Raw genomic sequence first — 13375 nt, 5'->3', positions numbered from 1 at the left:
CAAACTGCCGACCTTCTGATCGACAAGCTCCGCGTCCTAACCCACTGAGCCACCGCATTCCTGAACACAAGATAGTTGAGTTTAAAAGCATAAATGGTCCTCTTTAACATGTCAAACCAATCATGGCAGAATCTAAGGAAAAATTTGAACCACTTCTCTCCAGGCTGGGTAAAGAAGGGAGCAAAAGATAACTAACAATTTTCTACGACTCCATAATATTCTCAAATATGTCAACTTTATTTGATTTATTGCATTCCAAAACTAGCAATGTTGTTCATTTTGGTGGTTTATTTTATTTAACCCCTGTCCTTCTTCCAATAAGATTTTAATGCAGAATTTTTTTATATAAAATATAAACTTGGACCTCCTGGTGAGTGAAAGCCATCTATGAACTTCACGTCAACCAGTTATCTGAATCGGTTATTTCTTGCATCGAACTTACATTGTGCACAGACATATAGTCAGGATAGGTTTCAGAGAATTCAGTCAGGCTTACTGTGATCAAAATATCTGATTATTGTATCAACAATGAGGGCTGCAATTCTAAAGCACTTAGCTTGAAGTAACAGTGCACCACTGAACTAAGCTAGACTTACATCTAAAAGGTATGCATTCTCCCTCTCTCTGCTGCCAGAAAAAAAAACAAATACTTGCCATTTCTACAGTTCTTGGATTTGCCAGCCCAGCTACTGATGTTTTTTTCCATGTTCTCTCTCTCTCTCTCTCTCTTCCTTTCCTTTCCTTTTTTCTTTTTCTTTTTCTTTTTCTTTCTTTCCCCCCACTACAGTTATCAGACATTGGTAATTTCTACAGCCCTATTGAATAGATCGGACCTGTAATACTGTATGAGCAAAATCTTCCCACTCTAAGATATGTTTCTTGTATCACAGAAGATTCAGACCGTCTGTAGCAAGAAGATATTACATATCAATAAAGGCTTCCACATGAACTGGAATTTAGATTACCTACCCTGATTCTTTCCTTTTAAGGTTAGATATTAAAAGCTGACTGAGATATGTTGGTACTTTTTTTTTCTTCAACTACCACTTTTTTTTCAACTTTAGTCAAGTTTGATTTTCTTTAGGCAAAGCAAATGATGCAAAATAAGACTGTTGTAAAACCTGTTTCCTTAATTACTGCTCTTGGAAGATTTATTCACCCATATCTCCCAAATCTTTATTTAAGAACAATTAGAAAACTGAAATTTTAATAAAACAGTAAACAGAAACATGCTTTAACTTCAAGTATTATAGGTACAGTGACGCGGTGGCTCAGTGGGTTAGGATGCTGAGCTTGTCGATCGGAAGGTCGGCAGTTTGGCGGGTCGAATCCCGAGCACCACGTAACAGAGTGAGCACCTGTTACTCATCCCAGCTTCCGCCAACCTAGCAGTTCGAAAGCACATAAAAATGCAAGTAGAAAAATAGGGACCACTACGGTGGGAAGGTAACAGTGTTCCGTGCGCCTTTGGCATCTAGTCATGCCGGCCACATGACCACGGAGACGTCCTCGGACAAGCGCTGGCTCTTCAGCTTTGAAACAGAGATGAGCACCGGCCCCTAGAGTCGGAAACGACTAGCATGCATGTGCGGGGGAACCTTTACCTTTACCTATTACAAGTACTATTTAAATTGGACTAGTACATGACATGTTATATCCCAGCTACATATTTTAGGGGGGATCCAATTCAGTTCATCTTTAGACCACTGAGAGAACAGAAATGTATCACTGCAAGAGAAATAAATTGTTAGAATGAAAAACTATGGATTAAAAGCCTACTGAGCTACATTCCAAGAGTTCCATTTAAAAAACTGTTAAATGTGAAACAGCATTTAAAAAATAGCTGCCAAGAGTTTCTATTTCATGGTTTCAAGCAGGAGTACAAGAAAATGATGCAAGCTAGGTGGAAAGTAATATAAATTTTACTGGCAGACTTTTCTTCCAATGATTTTCAAGTAAAAGGTAACATCAGTTGGCTGGAATCAGGCTGAATCTCCTGATATTCTTTCAAGGGTGAACAACTTCAGGCTCCAAGTCTCTCTCTCTCTCTCTCTTTGTCAAATAAAGTAACTTGGGACCACTATTTTTATTAAAAATCACAAGAACAATAATAACAACTACAACAAACTAAATTAGAACAAAAAAGTGAAAAACAAAAAAGAAAGTAGAAAAAAGAGCAAGATATAAAGACATAAAGAACTGGCTTCTGATATTCTTCACAGCAATTATAAGTACCATTGTCTTTTAGCCTCTGTAAAGCTGCCTCATGACTCTCTTCTTTCCATATTCTATCCTATGTAATCATCAAAGCCATAAATAATAAGTTTATTTTTTCTGTTTTATGCCAAAAGTACATAAGGGATTTCCATTTAGTAATAAATGGAGATATTATCTTTCCTCTAGTCAATTCACCTATGTCAGAAGATCTGTCAATTTTACCAACAATCCCTCCATAATGCATAATGCTGAATCTTTCCATCTTTGTGCATATAGTAATCTCACAGCAGTAATCATATATTGAAATAATCTTCCATGATTTTTTTTCTAATTGTGTATCATCAATATTAAAAGGAAAAATTCTGGCTTCTTATTTCATATTTCAAGAATATGTATCGCAATTACATGTTCATCACTGGTGCAAATTCAAATTCTGCTCCAGTCTTTTGCTCCAACAGTGACCATTTTATTTTTCCCATCCATTTTTCTTCAATTCTTCTTTAATTCTTTTCAAAACATTATTACTTTCTACAGAGTTCAATCTGAATTTCTGCTGTTTAAAAGTAGAAATCACCCCTTCTAATTTATACAGGTAGTGGGATTCAGCCGGTTCACACCACTTCGGCAGAACCGGTAGCTAATTTTTTGTTGCCCAGGCCTAGAATGGACTTCCAGAAGTGGCACCCACACAGAGAACCAGTTGTTCGCATATTTGAATCCCATCACTGAATTTATCCCATCTAAATAGAAGTTTCTTCTGTTTACATTTGTCAGGTTTAAAAAAGACCTTTTCTCTTAGCATAGCATTTTAGTTGACATTTACTCATATCTGTATTATCACTCCTCAATTTAATATTAAAATGCTTCTACAAAACTTGATCTCGGTTTTCTTCCTGACAAAATTCATGAGAATATTTCTTAATTTTGCAAAATGTCTATTAACCCTATAAAATTTATCTAACTCTATCTCAATGTCATCTTCATCCCAGCCCAAGAAATTAGAGACTTGTCTAATATTTTTTCATGTTCTTCTGGAACCACTCTTAAGTCTTAAACAAAATTCTTTTTCTCTCAATTCCAGTAATGCTATACTGTCCAAATCTTTCTTCATGACCTCATGACTTCCATTTATGACTTGGAAGTTTCCAATACTTCTACTTTGACAGTAATTTGCTTTAGGTCTCCAGTCAATTTCCCTATAGATTTTCTTTTATATCTACTGTATATCTATATCATCCAAATCTATACCTATATCTATATCTACAGCAGACATGTCAAACACAAGGCCCGGGGGCCAGATCCGGCCCACGAAGTGGTTTCATGTGGCCCGCAAAGCCATCCTGGCAACAGTGAGGGAACGGCCCCCACTGCCTTGGCACTGGCCCAGAGACCCTCCTTCTGCCAGAGATCCTCAGATCTGTCCCACTCCTGCCCAGGCCCCCATAGGCACCCTTGATGTCAATGATGTAGAGCTGGCCATGCCCACCCAGTAGGCCATACACACTCTAGCCACGCCCACCCAGTAGGCCACGCCCACCCAGTCCACACCCACCCGGCCCCCTGAGGGCAACCGCAATGCTGATGTGGCCCTCATGAAATTGAATTTGACACCCCTGATCTACAGGATCTAACTTGCCATTGATTCTTACCTGAAAGATGCCCCAAGTTACTTTTTTTAAACACTTCAAGTTCAGACTCATTCCCAACCATAATTGCTGAAATGAAATTCAGTTTTATGACATTTTTGTTGGGAAACAGATGAAAGTAGGAATTTAAAAAATCCTAAAATTAGCATACTACAGTTTTAAAAAAGATGTGTACCCCAACTTACATAGGCTCATCCATATTATATGTATTATAGAGCAATGTATAAATGATGTGGTAACTATCAAAAGCCTATATGTTTCTGCATTCTATGTAGAGAATGACTTGAAGGGAGATCTTTTGAATGCAGTTGCTCTCTGTGAAACAATCTGTCTAGGAGATTTATATTGTTTTAGGTTTCACATGGGCTTTCCCAGTAAACCTAGATTTGCTACAATTACCTCAGTCATAAACCTGATTTAACTGTCTGACAAAATATATTGAAAAGTGTTAAGGTAACTCAACTTTAGTCTTGAGAACTAGGCATATTATGTGCATTTCAATATTCTATTTCCCTCTTTGATTGCATGACTGCTTTATTAGAGCAGTATAACATTGAAAACTGTTTTGGGGACATAAATGGCAAAGACATTTTTCTATTACTGAACTGTAGCAAGATGTGCCAATTGTATTTTTTTTATTTCAGTAACACTAAATGAAACAAAAATTGGAAACCAGTATATATTGAATTAGGGAGAGAGTCCTTCCTTTTAAGCACAAACAGATCAACCACATAAGTTGTACATAGCCAGTTGTTTCAGTCCTAAATTGAAATTAAAGTCCAACACTGACTGAACAAAAAAGAAAAATGGCTGCAGATAAGCCAACAAGATTTCTGAGAATAAAAAATGAGGCCACACTATCTTTTGTTTATTTAAACATTTAAAAATATAGCTGAATTTCCCAAGAGTTCCAGACAAATAACGCTGTTGTAGGAATTGGAAAAGGAGGAAGAGGAAAGACTGTTTGGGAAGGCTTTTTCTGCAACAATGCAACTTTCAACACTCCAAACACTTTCTGATCCCTCTTCATTGTGCTTTTTCATTGCGTAAAATATGATTTTCACCCGGGTCAGACCAAGTGAAGAAATAAGTAACGATCAATAGATTCCCCTATCCATCAACATGAATTTGGAGAACAAAATAATTTTCCTCTTCTTTCCTCATCTCCTATTCAATGAGGAGTTAATACCTATCTTTATGAATGAATGAAAATCCAGGCAACATCAAGACAGTGTGATAACCTAATGTTATTCTCTAAATATTACTTCCTGAAGTACTGGTGGTGGTGATGATGCACAATCCACCTCAAGCACAGTATTCAAGTTAGAGCTATCATAACTGGACTGCAAAAATCTGGATGAATGTTTGATGAACAGCAGCATTTCTAAACTTTATTTTTTTGTTGACATGTTGTGGTCATCTGGATTTTTATCAGCCAGATATGGTAGACCTGCTGAATCCTAAATATGCTTATTTTTTCCTGGAGTCTGTTTGTGCCTTCATGATCAAACAAAAGAATGTTCAGAGAAATGAATCCTCCCGAAAAAATATTTCCAGAGGGAGAAAAAGAAAAAAAAGAGATTATTGTGATATGCATACAGCTAACTGAAAATCAGTAGTAGAAGGAAAGGAAAATGCATGTAAACAGGGTGGTGGCTGACCACAGTATCTAAGTCTGAAGTACTAAAATATATGTGATGGAGCATGAGCGCCAGAGAAGCAGTAACAACATTCCATAAACACAACATATTATTGACATTTTATGAAGACTGTTTGATGTTGGAAAGTACATCAAGCTTGACATTATACAAGAAAGTGCAACAGCTCTAAAGTAACTGCTTTCTTTCCTGAAAAAAATGTAATTTTAACTAAGAAAACTTTTTTCTAGAAAAAGACAAATATTTAATAACATAATCCTATGTTGAAATACCAAATACCTAGATTATCAAAATGTTTTCATTGCCATATTTTACATTAATTGTACTTTCTGGATATTATTTTAAAGGCAGTCCCCTAACACAGAGTGCATGAAGCCTAACTATAACCATGGCATGAGTAACTGAGGTCAAGAGAGGTTTTCTTAGAGGCAGCTGCATTAATGAGATAGTTAAATGTACAAAAAACACTTCAGTGTATAGACAGTGAGCACCAAATCCATAAGAATACCCAAAACTACATATCAGTTGCATTAAATGGTATGACCCTCCATTCAAATAGTATTTCAGCTTTGAATGTATAGCATTCTTTGGAACTCATTTAGTGAAATATTAAAGCTAGGTTATCTTTGTGACTATAATTTAGAATAGAATAGAGCTGGAAGGGACCCTGGAGATCTTCTAGTCCAGCCCCCTGCTCAAGCAGGAGGACTTATACCTTCTCAGACAAGTGACTTAGCCTATTCTTAAAAATCTCCAGTGATGGAGCACCCACAATTTCTGGAGGCAAACTGTTCCACTGGTTAATTGTTCTCACTGTCAGGAAGTTTCTTCTTAATTTCAGGTTGCTTCTCTCTTTGATCATTTTCCAGACATTGTTTCTTGGTGCTTTGGTGAATAATGTCCCTCTTCTTGGTGGCAGTCCCTCAAATACTGGCGTACTGTTATTATGTCACCCCTATTTCTTCTTTTCTTTAGAGTAGCCAAAGCCAAGTCCTGCAGCCATTCTTCATATGTTTTAGTCTCCAGGCCTTTCATCATCTTAGTTGCTCTTCTCTGAATTTTTTTCCAAACACTCAACATCTTTTTTTGTGACGTGGTGACCAAAACTGGCTGCAGTATTCCAAGTGTGGTCTTACTAGGGTTTTATAAAGCGGTACTAATACTTTGTGTGATCTTGATTCTATGCCTCTGATTATACAACCCAGGATTCTACTAGCTTTTTTGGCTGCTGCTGCACATTGCTGGCTCATAGTCAAGTGATCATCCACTAGGACTCCAAGGTCCCTCTTACAGTTACTGTTTTTTAAGTCAGTTCTCACCCAATCTGTATTTCTACCTTTAATTTTGCCTGCCTAAATGTAAAACTTTGCTTTTCTCCACATTGAAATTCATTTTGTTGGATAGGGCCCATTGTTCAAGTTTGTCAAGATCTTTTTGGATCCTGAGCTTGTCTTCTAGGGTGTTGGATACTCCTGCCAAATTGGTGTCATCTGCAAATTTGATGAGTTCCCCTTCTATTCCCTCATCTAAGTCATTTATGAAGATATTGAAGAGTACTGGGCCTAAGACGGAACCTTGTGGTACCCCACTGCTTACTTCTCTCCATGTGAATATAGTACCATTGAAGACTACTCGTTGAGTATGGTTTGCCAGCCAGCTACAGATCCATCTGTTGGTGATGTTGTCTATTCCATCTTTTCTACCTTACCAAGGAGTAGGTTGTGGTCTACTTCATCAAATGCCTTACTGAAATCTAAGTATACTACATCCACAGCATTTCGCTGGACTACTAGTTTTGTCACTTTATCAATGAATGAAATAAGATTGGTTTAGTATGATCTGTTTTTAACAAACCCGTGCTGGCTACTAGTTATAACTTTGCAGTTGAATTATAAATTTGTTATAAAATTGCAGTTGAACAACTTCACTGGACCACTTCCTGAGATATTTTTAAAGCATCAATGCCTTAATAAATAGTGTCTTTTTTGGCATAGTAAGTAATATGATAGTAATGGATGCCAAATGTAGGTATTAGAAATGCATTGTGAAACAGAACATAATCTCCTAAAGGAAACTAAAATCTATACTAGCCAACATATTCTTTCCACCAAAGTTTGTTTATTTAATGTAGGGGAAAGTGTGAGATTTTATCATTTTATTTATCAATGCATTCTTGATTGGAATCTTCCACTGCTGCTCTCTACCAAAACCACACACACACACACGTGTGTGTATGCATGTATGTATGTATTTTGTGTTTGTGTGTGTGTTTGTGTGTGTGTGTGTATGCATGTATATATACTGTATTAGCAAAAGAAATAGGAAAAAAATGACATAAATACTGCTTTTATCGTTCAGTGTGGGAAAGGTGTTAATCCTAGCTTCAAAGAAGCATTTCATGGATTCTTCAGATGTGGCTAAATCTGGAAATTTATTTTCAAAACCACCATTTTGGAATTCTGCATTGGTGGGGTGGATCCTAAAGAACTCCACATGAGAGAGTGCCAAAGACTGATCTTCTTATGGAAAACACAGTACTGGTAAATGTTTATAACACTAACTACTGTATAAATCCTGTGGTGTATAGTTTTCTCTTGATTGCTCTGCAATCCAGCGAAGTGCGAACACCCAAGTTGGCAAATAAAAGACATTTCAGCCAATTGAACTAAACAAAAACCCCACAGTTCCACAAAATGCTTTTACACAATACTGTTTTTCCTATGGTAGGAGTAACGTATTTCAGAAATAATAAGAGACTTCACTGGGATTCATCAGAGCAAATACATGGGAGACGTTCATAATATTTTCTCTTAATTTGCCAATTGTATCTGGCTTTTTCAATGTCTCCTGACTTTTCTTCATTTTGTTCCAGAATCTTGTCTGCCCCACATTATAAGTCAGATCTGGTGAGAAATGTGGTTCTAAGTGAAGAAGGACTATATGCTCCACGTAGATGCCACACCTCCTTTAGCTAACAACATTTTTCCAATGTACTTGTGATAAACTACAGATGGATCACTATCTTCTCAGCATGGAAAAATATGATATAATTACCAAGGCATGCTTTTCAAACTGCCATTGTCACATCCAGGAAAAAAAACTTACTGATTTTGCATCACAGATGAAACGTTGTAGAGTTTCTCACAATAACTTTCATTTACTGAGTTCTATAGTATTTATATTTATTGTGGGCTCTGCTTTTTTATTGAAAAATCCACACCAGTTCTGACATTTGCTCTAAGGTTGTATTCAAAGTTATAATCTCTTTAGTTCTTGGTTCTGCAAATCTACAATGTTACTCATTTCTTCAGAAATGGCATCCTTAGTAATTTATAATAAGGTGGCCTTTGTGCAATACCCCTAGAACAATTTGTTCATTACTTATTTATACATGAATGAGTTATTCTCTAGACTAATTACACATTCTATAACAAATGAATTAATTAATTAAACTGTAAGACTATGGAGCCATTTGTGAGTTTGTTTCATACTGTTTTCAGTTGTATCTCACACACCGGCCAGTGAAATGTATCACTAGCCCTAGGAAATATTTGAAGAATGATTTACTTACTCCAGCCAAACAGGTTTATTAAATTCTTCATGAATTCTCCAAAACAATTTATAATTCCTTAATCAATCTGAAATTGTCTTACCCAGTAATGTCTTTGAGAATTACTGCTGCATTTGGTCTTTGATGGTGTTCATTGATAATTTATCAGGGGCAAAAGGATGTAATTTCTTCTGTAATTTGGCTCTAATTTCTCTTTCAATTTTTTTGACTGAGTTTTTGAGTTAGTGTGCAGAACAATGGAAGAAATAAGCTGGAAAAGGTACATGAATACAAAATGTTTCCTCTGATTTATACATTAAAATGGAGACAGAATATTCTGCTCACTAGAGGACTTTTTCTTGAGAAGACATTCAAGTTCTATCAGTTTATCAATCTGACAACTGTTATAAGAAATGCAATAAAAAAGTATGAAGCATCCCTATTTTGTGGCTGTCATATCCTTGTTACATAGTAAAATGACTGCCGAGGAAAAGAATTGAATACTCCTGCTTTTGATATTGTTATGGGTTTGTTGCCACGGTGAGTTGTGGTGGTGGGGGACACGAAGGGAGGCTCAGCCAATCTCAATGTATACATGGTTGTACTTTGACAATAAAGGTTCATTCATTCATTCAATAGGCAAATACTGGGAATAATGTAAAATATATTCAGTAGATATCAAACAGCTACTATAATAATGAATAATAATTAGGGGATTACCTTGGAATATATTTTTTTCCAAAATATAGAATTACAGCTATGATAATAAATGGATGCAGCAGCTTACGTTTTTATTTTATTTTTCACAAGCCCTACCTTACACTTTGGCTTTGCCAAAACTCAGTTATATTTACCCTGGTCACTGATGAAAAAAGAGAAAAAGGGAGAGAAGTATGACAATTCTAATTATAAACTTTTGAGGACATGGTGAGCATTTCCACAGTGAACTCTGAGTGGGGCACCATCAGCTAAGAGGACAACTAAGAGAAAGCGAGCAATCACAGCATCAACAAAGGGAAACTTCAACTCACTCATTGCCTGTTGAAGTTGCAGTACTTACACCTTCCCTTTGGCTCTTTTGAGCGAGAAAGTTCTTACTTGCTTATTAAAGAAAGGAGAAAAGGGTAGTTTTTCTCTTGTAAGATTTCAGCTCCAAGGAATGAATTCTCACCCAGAGAGTCTTGATCAGACCATTCCCTTTCTTGGAAGTTAAATTCTTTCCTACTGAAGTGTTGGAGCAAGTCAATTTAATGATGATAGAATGTAGGTAAAACTCCAGAAGAAGAGGTTGAAAGATTAAAAAATGTAGAAACAAATGAATCCCAGGACCAAAGGGATAAGACTTGCAGAAACACTAAAGGATCATCCACACATCCTGCTTTCCATGGGAGGAAAATGCCCTCTCTTTGTAAAGAATGTACCTTCATAGTGTTTGACTTCCTGTCCTCATTAGCTCATAGCTGGGGTAATCCAAATCATCTTTAAGTGCTCCAGTGTGGAACTAATACTTTCCCTCTTCTCCAAGCCCAACATTTCCTATGCAGACAATATAGGGTGCAAGGACAAGGATCCTTTTGAGGATGTACTTGGGTTTGGTAAACTTCTTGTCTTCAATTAGCCTCTCAAGTTAATGCTACAAATACTAAGGCAAAACTCCATGGGATAACATAGTTTACACTGTTATTGAATAAACAGGACCAATCCCAACCATCTAAAGGAAATTTTAAATGATAGAAGATGATTTTAAAAAGGAAAGAATGTTTGTAAGGCAGAATGGAATCAATTAAAACCCATTCTACCTAGCCTCCATATATGTGCTTGATTTTGTCTATGTGCACATGGCTGTGCACGTGTGAGCATAAATCTATACATTGCACTTTAGTCAACAAAGATATGCTGTCTAAATTTGTCTTAGATAATTCCATAATGGGTGGGCTCATACACTGCTCACGCATTACACTAAATAAACAAAACAAAACGCAATAACCCTTAGTTTAGCATGATATGCGAATTTAATCCACCCTTTAAGACTTAACACTAATTTTCTTTATGGCAATCTTAACCGTGGCCCTAAAAAATATTAGCTGTTCAGATTCTTGAAACTGCTTCAAAGGAATAGTAGCTCAAAGGGACATATTTGAAATACTCTTGGCTCCAATTCTATTTGCCCTTTCCTGCCTACAGCTGTGCTGTTACCATTCCAGGGGCAGCTATTAAGTGACAGGAAAAAAAGATAAACATTTGTTCTTATCATAAGGCATTATAATTGAAAAGTTTAAAATTTATGTTTTGTAAAGCAACAATTGGAATACATATCCTACAGTACATATATATTGTTTTAAAACATTGTGGATTTTTAACATGAATCCGCCTTCCCTTTTTTTCTTTTTAAAGCAGAGTGTTTAACATTTTATTCCTCCCTTGATATTCTTGCTGTGGTTTATAGAAGAGAAGGGGTAAGAGACCATAAGCATCTGATACTTCCTCTAGACAGAGGTCTCCACCCAACATGTGTTTTAAACACATTGCATATTAGGTTCAGTGGTCAAAAATTACCATTTATTTTGCACAGTGATTTCTGTGAATTCAGCATTTGTACTAAAGTTTATATAAGGCATCAAATCTCTGTATGTTACATAGACTTACTGCTAATAAAAGCTGCACTGAAACTTCTGCTTTTACTATCTCTAGTGTGGGAATTATCAACTGATCTTCAAATATTGTAATTATTCACAGCATAAAATTATGAATATAAACCAGAAACACAACTGAATTTTTAAATAGCATTTTTTTTCGTACAGTACATCACAGAATGCTGCTTCCCCTACAGGATATAGCAATATACCCATTACACTATTCTTAAGTCAACATAGTTTGTAGGGAATCCGTGAAATTGATATAAATTTGTATCAATTGTACCAAACAGATTCCTGTTGACATGTAATATATTCTCTCTCTCTCTCTCTCTCTCTCTCTCTCTCTCTCTCTCTCTCTCTCTCTCTCTCTCTCTCTCTCACACACACACACACACACACACACACAGAGAGAGAGAGAGAGAGAGAGAGAGAGAGAGAACTACAAGACTGAAGCCAAAGGCGTTTCCTTTACTTCCCACGCTCCACTCTTTCAGGAAGATATCTTGATCATAAAGAAAAGCAAAATCATACTTTCAAACTCACAGTGTTCTCACAAAAAAGAAGTAAAACGTGCTCTACAGTAAAGGAAAAGTTTACCAATTTTAGCTGGGATAACAAAACATAGATACCATAGGATCCAGATCCTGCTTTTCTAAAAAGTTAATTCAAGGGTGTGTTCATATAAATAATTAAGTCAGATTTTTAATGCATTGTTCATGTTTTTCACTCAACCAAAAATAAACAGTCTATGGTTTAGCATGATGTGTGAACTAACCAGTTGGAGTGAATTATTCTTGAAGTAATTGCTCTTGAAGTCATATTTCTCACTGGAAAATAAAGTGTTTGTAAGAAGTATAGCAAAGCACATATGGAGCTATTCTGAATGTTATTGTAAAAAACAGAGCTCCTTCATCAGTTCCTTGATTTTTATAAGCATGAAATAGGAATGTAAGTAAAGATAAATTCAATTAATTCCTGTTTCAAATTCAGTTTCAATGAATTTCAAATTTATCAATCCAATCAGTTCATAAGGCAATTCTCAAAACATTGACTTCTGGGGGAAGAAGTGGCAAACTGAAGCATCTTCATTAAAAGTAGAACCAACTGCCGCTGCAAAATGAAAAGCTAGTGACTAGAGTGGCTTTGTAATTCCTTTCCAGACAAAGAGACTTGAGATCACCCACAAGTGTTCCATGCAGTTGTTCCCTATGAGGAGACTGTAAGAAAGCAGTCTCCAGTGGGTTTAATGTTCTGAGAGATGCGGGAAAGCCAATTTTTTTGTACAAAACCTGGTCAGAGCTTTTAAAAGGACACTGGGTTCACATACTTCCATTTCTAATCATTTTTGTAAATTGCTTCTTAATTGCTTTTCAGCTATTAGGAACCTTTGGATTCACAGGTTTTATGGCGTTGAGTGAATTTCTTTCATTTCTTAGTAAAAGAAGTTGCAAGTACAAATTAAATTGTTTTGGAACAAACAGCAAAAGGATGAGTAGAGCTTTGATTTTGGAAAATTACAAATAGATTAACAACCCAGATGGATTTGAAATATGATTTTAGAATTGATGCAGGAATGATGCAGAAGAAGATGCTACACTGGATATACAAATGAAATCAGCTGACATCATAATAATTCAAATGGAATATAAAAATAAAGAAGCAAAAGAG

At 36.1% G+C, this 13375-nt stretch overlaps 1 long non-coding RNA gene across 1 annotated transcript; it reads right to left on the bottom strand.

The window, feature by feature from the left end:
- Positions 1-723: 723 nt before the first annotated feature.
- On the bottom strand, positions 724-1885 carry LOC310639719. The gene is made up of 2 exons (XR_014492386.1): positions 1605-1885; positions 724-1238 (listed from the first exon to the last, which is right to left on the bottom strand). It is a non-coding gene; the product is annotated as an uncharacterized lncRNA (long non-coding RNA).
- Positions 1886-13375: the final 11490 nt, after the last annotated feature.

Source organism: Vipera ursinii (assembly GCF_947247035.1).
Source record: "Vipera ursinii genome assembly, chromosome: 4".
NCBI lineage: Eukaryota > Metazoa > Chordata > Lepidosauria > Squamata > Viperidae > Vipera > Vipera ursinii.
The sequence above is the reverse complement of the archived record's forward strand: the minus strand, read 5'-3'. Positions and strand labels throughout refer to the sequence as shown.